Raw genomic sequence first — 8,417 nt, 5'->3', positions numbered from 1 at the left:
TACTTGTTTTTATGATGGATATCCTTAATCCTGAGCTTCATAGATTTAATGATGTTTATCCTTAATCCTGAGCTTTTGGGTCCCGTTGCAATTTTTATGATGGACATCCTTAATCCTGAGCGTCCGAATTTTAATTACGATCATCCATAAATCTCGACATTCTAGGCTATATAATGTATCCTCGACTTAATCCTGATATTCTGGTCTTAATCTGATTGTGTTAATCTTCATCTTGGCTGTAGAATATAACCCTGACTTTATCGTAGATGAGTAAAATAACCGAGACACACCTTCATCATGTGTGATAACATATAACGTAATCAAATCTTTTTTACCTTTATAGTCCGGGTAAAAACAGCTGTAGCATCGGTACCAGCTGTTGCGTTTCACGGTGTTTGGTTTGATGATTCCCCGGGAAAAAAATCCGCCTCTCTAACGTTTTTTTTTATGTGACAGAAGTATAACTTGAGAAGCCTCGGGAATTTTATTTTTTATTTTCGTGTTTCTCGCGCTGGGGGTCATGGCCTTGACGTGGGTGAAACCTTTCGCACGGTGGGTAAGCTCAGCTTATCCGGGGTTCTCAGTCTATAAGACGCACATACCCCATTTACCTTTCGCACGGTAGGTAAGCTCAGCTTATCCGGGGTTCTCAGTCTATAAGACGCACATACCCCATTTACCTTTCGCACGGTGGGTAAGCTCAGCTTGTCATAGGTTCTCAGTCTGTAAGACGCACATACCCCATTTACCTTTCGCACGGAGGGTAAGCTCAGCTTATCCGGGGTTCTCAGTATGTAAGACGCACACACTAAGTCTCCTTATGTACTTTTTCCGATTCCCCAATATTTGTTTGAGCATTGAGCGACATTCTGTTGGTCACATCGCCGCACAGCTGTGGAGCAATGGAGCAGACAGATGAACACACCGTCCCCTATCACTTCCACGATTTGGTGGAGCATTAAGCAGACGAATAGATTCATTTATTTCCATGACAGCTTAGTGTGTGGTGGATCATGGAAGAGATGAACGCATATCCATCTGTTCCCTACAACTGTCTGATTTTTTTGCTAGGTCATCAAGCAGACGGATACAGATCCATTCGGATTTTTCTGCTATTTGGTGTGATCATGGAGCAGACGAACACAGATCCACCCATCCCCTCCCACTGTTTGGTGGATCATGGAACAGACAACCAGATATCCACCATCCACTCCCACTATTTGGTGTGATCATGGAGCAGACGAACACAGATCCACCCATCCCCTCCCACTGTTTGGTGGATCATGGAGCAGACGAACACAGATCCACCCATCCCCTCCCACTGTTTGGTGGATCATGGAGCAGACGAACACAGATCCACCCATCCCCTCCCACTGTTTGGTGGATCATGGAGCAGACGAACACAGATCCACCCATCCCCTCCCACTGTTTGGTGGATCATGGAGCAGACGAACACAGATCCACCCATCCCCTCCCACTGTTTGGTGGATCATGGAGCAGACGAACACAGATCCATCCATCCCTTACCACTGTTTGGTGGATCATGGAGCAGACGAACACAGATCCACCCATCCCCTCCCACTGTTTATCTTTGTGCATCCCTCTCTTCTAGCGCCCACTGACTTAACTCTGGTGTTTCATAACCAGGTACACCCCCACCCCACACCCCCCACCCCCACATCTAAATCAACAGGGACGGGGCGGGAGGATGGATGCAGCAGAAACCTTCCCGTCTGTTGCAGACGTGAAAGTGTAACACGTTGCTCGCCGACTTTGTTCAGTTTTCGATTTCGCCCAGTGGGAGTAAGAGCTGAAAAAAAAAAAGCGCGCACGATCGTAAGTAAAAAGTCGTCTGCTAAGGTTTTAATTGGGCTGTTAGTAGATTAGAGGTATCTTAACTGTAATTAGTAACTAAAGTTGTTTAATTAAGTCGAGGGCATTAATGAACCGAGATATGTTAAGATACAAGAATGTTGGTCATTAAATCACCGCTTTCACGCAAGTTCTTTTTTTATTTTTGTTTTGCAGTCGTGAAGTTTTGTTTTTAAAAAAATTGAACTGCTCTCAATTCGTACAGTTTCAACTCGTGTAACAGTTTTTTGTTTGTTTTGTTTTTACCTAAGTCGATATACTTCATGTGATTAACACGCTCGACTCAAATAACTGGAGTTTATTTTAAAATCAATAGCTTACAGTCGTATTGACTATATTTAGCTGGCGTGTTTTATTTATCGTTGGAGACCATAGTAGAACTTGATTTCACTGGGGAAGATGAGATCTGATATAATGTGTAGACAAAGGGGCAGGTGGGCGATTTCTGTTACTAATTGGGTTTATCCTTAATTAATGATTTCTTCAAACTTGATTCAACAATAGTCGGCACTATGCCCAGCCGCGTTGAGTGAAGTACTACGACAAAAAGTGTCTAAAATATATGCAGTAAGCCGTGGAGCCACACCCTCCACCAACAACTGTATAACTGATGCACTAAAACTATCGGGAGTTTGGTGTCACCCCCAACCCTCTCCCAAATTGTATTATTCAATTAGATTTGGTAAACTCAGACTTTCTCATTAAAATATTTTTTTTTACATTTTTAAGGCACTGCTTTGAGTAATGTCATCGGGTTATGACCCCCCCCCCCCCCCATCATCTCCTTGTGACTCCACTGTAAAAAGTTCGTATCTGTACTAACAGACATAATCTACTAACTGACATCTCTTCTCTACTCCTACAGTACCGTGTTGCCTGTACCAATTCTTGTATTCCAACACCGTCCACTCACTGAATCGTTTTCTTAAATCAACACAACAATTCAATTGTACAATTAAACAGTTACATAACCACTCTCTGAACTTGCTATTCTTTTCGATCTACTAAAATAAAAATGAAAATATCGCAGAACATAAATTACATATCCCTACATGTCTTTACACCCTACCCAGAGTTTTTTCCACGACCACCTGCCTTGCTCAGCACCCCGACCCCCACCAATTACTACACCCCGCCCCCCACCAATTACTACACCATCCGCAATAACTACAAATTTATTCTAACTTTCCCACGAGCAAGCCACCTATTCCAAGCTATTCTTCGCACCGCACACAGAAAAAATAATCAAAGCTCTAAAAAGTATTTTGTTTTATTTTACCTCAGCTCAAAGCATCAAAAAAATTTATAATTGGCCTCCAAAGGTAGCGGCGGGCAGCTACTCCTGCAGTTGATGGGTTGTCGGCCCTTGTTCTGGATTTGGGTTTAAAAATCTATGTCAGCATGGGATTTATTTTTAACTATTACTCGCGGGGTGTAATTTCAGAAATAACAAAACCCGCGGCGCGCCATCCGTCAAACTGACAGCAGAGTACAGCAGCATTAATGGCTTCTTGGTGATAGAGCAACAGTGTTTGTTTGTGGAAGTAAGGTACCCTGATCTGATGGTCCTATAGATAGATGAAGTAGAGTTCGTCTGTTTCTTTGAAGTAGGCTTATGAAAAGAGTGTGTGATACGTAATTTGAGGCATTTACTCACTACAACCTTGGCTTTTTTTAAATATGTCGGGGTTCGGTAACATATATATGGTTAGCCCTTTACGTATATTAAGTTCTCTAATGAGACAATTAAACAGTTACGTAACCACTTTCAGAACTTGCTAACGAATATATGGGTTTCCATGTGACCTATTGAGACATAACCACATACCACCCCGTTGGTCATGTCCCCCCCCCCCCCGCCTGAATGTATGGGTTTACATATGACCTATTGAGACATAACCACATAACACCCTGTTAACCAGAGTGGAATTAGGCTCTCAGCACACCACCACTAACTACACACAATTATGACAATTAATAACCGTGGGTAGCACTAATTATGCAGACCGTTAATTAATTAAGAAGTGCAAGAGTACGTGTCTGGGTGTGTGAACTGGGGGACAATGTATAAGTGTTGATCGTGTTGTAGAGTGGTTATTTTTGTGTGCTCGTATGTGCATATATGCGTGTGTATATTTGTGTGTGTTCGTGTGTGAGTACTTGTGCGTGTGTGCACGTGCATGTATTACCGCAGCATGTGAGGATAACTTTACATGTCACCAGCATATTATCGACCTGCTCATGCTTCGATCTATTGATTTACTCTAATTAACACAAGTTGTCTCCCATTTCGCCCGTGATCTGGTATTTGTTTGCTTTTTAACAAATAAAAATCATAATCATCTTAAACAATCTAATTATGGTGTATGCGTGTGTGAGGGGTGTGAGGGGTGTGAGGGGTGTGGAGTGAGGTGGACTCCAGAGTCCGCCAAAACAAGTTTATAAACACGTGGTACACATTTAAAAAAAAATCCGCCACTTGATGGCGCACGGTTTAGTTATGACGTCAAATTTTGTTTGAGAAGACTTTGTCATTGATGGTGACCACCTACCACACCTTGCCCCCCCCCCCCCGACCTACTGAATGCCACCCCATCACCTTTAACCCTTGACCTCATCTGGTAGACCCCCTCCCCCCAGCTAAATGCCTTGAGTGCGTATAGTTGAACTGGCTATTTGTCTGAAGCGGATCATTTGAAGAAAATTTAACATCCTTCTGCGCATGCACATGTTAAACCACGCCCCCGTATTGTAAACTCTGCATGTCTGTGGTATTTCCGGCACGTGACGTCAGCTTCAATTTGTTAGATTTGTAACTAGTTATGTCAGCATTCAATTTGTTAGATTTGTAACTAGTGATGTCAATTTCAATTTGCTAGATTTGTAACTAGTGATGTCAATTTCAATTTGTTAAATTTGTAACTAGTGATGTCAATTTCAATTTGTTAGATTTGTAACTAGTGATGTCAATTTCAATTTGCTAGATTTGTAACTAGTGATGTAAGCCTTCAGTTTGTTAGAATTGTAGCTAGTGATGTGTGTTTAAATATGATTAAAATGACCGGTACTAAAGATTGGTCAAAGTTGATACCAAATGTTGGGTTGTAGGAGAACCAAATAAGTGGCTTGCCCCAATGAGTTTGTCAGGAATTGTGTGTGTGAGTGCGTTAGTTTGTCAGGAAATGTGTGAGTTAGTTTATCAGGAAATGTGTGAGTTAGTTTGTCAGGAAATGTGTGAGTTAGTTTGTCAGGAAATGTGTGAGTTAGTTTGTCAGGAAATGTGTGAGTTAGTTTGTCAGGAAATGTGTGAGTTAGTTTGTCAGGAAATGTGTGAGTTAGTTTGTCAGGAAATGTGTGAGTTAGTTTGTCAGGAAATGTGTGAGTTAGTTTGTCAGGAAATGTGTGAGTTAGTGAGTTAGTTTGTCAGGAAATGTGTGAGTTAGTGCGTTAGTTTGTCAGGAAATGAGTGAGTTAGTGCGTTAGTTTGTCAGGAAATGTGTGAGCTAGTGTGTGAGTTTGTCAGGAAATGTGTGAGTTAGTGCGTTAGTTTGTCAGAAAATGTGTTAACGAGTGCGTTAGTTTGTCAGGAAATGAGTGAGTTAGTGCGTTAGTTTGTCAGGAAATATATGAGTTAGTGCGTTAGTTTGTCAGGAAATGTGTGAGTTAGTGCGTTAGTTTGTCAGGGAATGTGTGAGTTAGTGCGTTAGTTTCTCAGGAAATGTATGAGTTAGTGCGTTAGTTTGTCAGGAAATGTGTGAGTTAGTGCGTTAGTTTTTTCTGAAAATGTATGTGTGCGCTAGTTTGTCAGGAAATGTGTGTGTGCGTTAGTTTGTCAGGAAATGTGTGAGTTAGTGCGTTAGTTTGTCAGGAAATGTGTGAGTTAGTGCGTTAGTTTGTCAGGAAATGTGTGAGTTAGTGCGTTAGTTTGTCAGGAAATGTGTGAGTTAGTGCGTTAGTTTGTCAGGCAATGTGTGAGTTAGTGCGTTAGTTTGTCAGGAAATGTATGATTTAGTGCGTTATTTTGTCAGGAAATGTATGAGTTAGTGCGTTAGTTTGTCAGGAAATGTATGAGTTAGTGCGTTAGTTTGTCAGGAAATGTATGAGTTAGTGCGTTAGTTTGTCAGGAAATGTGTGAGTTAGTGCGTTAGTTTGTCAGGAAATGTGTGAGTTAGTGCGTTAGTTTGTCAGGAAATGTATGAGTTAGTGCGTTAGTTTGTCAGGAAATGAGTGAGTTAGTGCGTTAGTTTGTCAGGAAATGTATGAGTTAGTGCGTTAATTTGTCAGGAAATGTGTGAGTTAGTGCGTTAATTTGTCAGGAAATGTGTGAGTTAGTGCGTTAGTTTGTCAGGAAATGTGTGAGTTAGTGCGTTAATTTGTCAGGAAATGTGAGTTAGTGCGTTAGTTTGTCAGGAAATGTGAGTTAGTGCGTTAGTTTGTCAGGAAATGAGTGAGTTAGTGCGTTAGTTTGTCAGGAAATGTATGAGTTAGTGCGTTAGTTTGTCAGGAAATGTGAGTTAGTGCGTTAGTTTGTCAGGAAATGAGTGAGTTAGTGCGTTAGTTTGTCAGGAAATGTGTGAGTTAGTGCGTTAGTTTGTCAGGAAATGTGTGATTTAATGCGTTAGTTTGTCAGGAAATGTGTGAGTTAGTGTGTTAGTTTGTCAGGAAATGTGAGTTAGTGCGTTAGTTTGTCAGGAAATGTGTGAGTTAGTTTGTCAGGAAATGTGTGAGTTAGTGCGTTAGTTTGTCGGGAAATGTGTTAACAAGTGCGTTAGTTTGTCAGGAAATGTGTTAACAAGTGCGTTAGTTTGTCATAAAATTCAAGAAGGCCAAGTGCTTGCTGTCTCTGTGAATTAGGCTGTCAGACAATACGTTCAACGCCGCTGCCGCGTCACTTCGAGATCTCGCGAGTTGTGCTAAAATTACGCAACAGGAAGTTCAACAAATAATGTTTTCATTTTTTTTAGTACAAGGGTGTTTGGAGAAAGGTGGGGGAGGGGGGGGGGGGTGATAGGAGTGAAGGTAAGCTCAGGAATAAATAAACATCGTCATTTTAAACTCGTGTTGTGGATTATAAACCTGCTCACTTGATACTGTGGGTTTTACATTGGGAGGAGGGGGAGAAAGTGGCCGAACCGATCGAGTAAAATGAAGATGGTTGAGATGGTGGTTAATAGCTTTACAGTGTGGTTTTGTTGGTGGTAAAAGGAAACACCTTGAACACTGCAGGTGTTGTGTCCGTCTGGTCTTCCTGCCTGCACCTGCAGAGCCTGTCAAAGTATCAGGTTTGTGGGGTAGGGTGGGGGTATTTGAGATGGTAAAATAGCTTTTCAATGCGATACCACGGATGTTAAATTACTTAACACTGTGATGAGGGAGGTGCGATATATTTGTACACTTATATATATATATATACATATATATATATATATATATATATATATATATATATATATATATATATATATATATATATATATATATATATATATATATATATATATATATATATATATATATATATATATATATGTATATCTGTCTGTCCGCAAAATATTTTCGCCGGACATCACATCAGAAACTGCAGCGATATATGGAGAACTTTATACGGACTTTTGTTGAAAATAATATGTTACATGTTTTAAATGTATAACCACAATTTTATTTAAAGAAGAAAAATAAAAAATAAAGGCGTATTCGAATATGTAGAAAAACAATTTTATTTATGCAACCGGAAAAGTATTTAAACTTGGGACAAGAATTAACAATGACGTCGCTTATTGTTTACACACAAAAAAGAGCACGAAACTGATGACGTCATCTTCCGAGTTTAGAATAAAAAGAAATGAACTATTTCATTCAAACATGATTTAGAGCTATGTACGCTATAAAATGTATACAATAAGATTTTCTCGGCCTAAACTTTAAAAAAAAAATATTTTATCTATTTGGATTTTAGATCTAGAGATTCTAGATCTAGATTTAGACTCAATCTACTGTAGAATCTATTCCAAAAACAAATTTCTATAATAAACTTCTTCAGGACTTAAATATTTTATAGAAATCTTTGTTTGTTTAGCAATGAAACTGGCTAATTTTGGGTAAAAAAATTAATTTGAAAAAATAGGCATATTCGCGTAAGTTATTTTTTTAAACACTTATTTTATTCTCCATATTTTAAAGGTACCCAATTAGCTAAGATGACAGTGTACTTGATACCACACAGGTGGTGCCGGATCGAGACACATCAAGTCAACCCTAATTTTTTTTTATTTGTGAATCTTCCTATTTTAGACTATAAAGAAAGGAACTACTTTGGAAATCTTTGTTTATCTATGCAATTTGCTAATCTCTATAACATTTGAAGCAAAGTTGTCGGGTGCCCGACATCAGGCACTTCCCGGCGCCGCAGGCGCTTCAAATTTGACAGGATCTTGCCTTGGGGCGACAGAACACGGGGGCCGGTGCCAGTTGGCCTAAGGGTCTACGATGAGGGGGTCAAAACAGACCTCGACTGACCGCGCCTTATATGAGCTATAAATCGAAAA

This window comes from Physella acuta, unplaced genomic scaffold, assembly GCF_028476545.2.
Source record: "Physella acuta isolate Inbredline_101_S28 unplaced genomic scaffold, ASM2847654v3 ptg000243l, whole genome shotgun sequence".
In the NCBI taxonomy this organism is placed as follows: Eukaryota; Metazoa; Mollusca; class Gastropoda; family Physidae; genus Physella; species Physella acuta.
Note: the sequence above shows the minus strand (reverse complement) of the source record.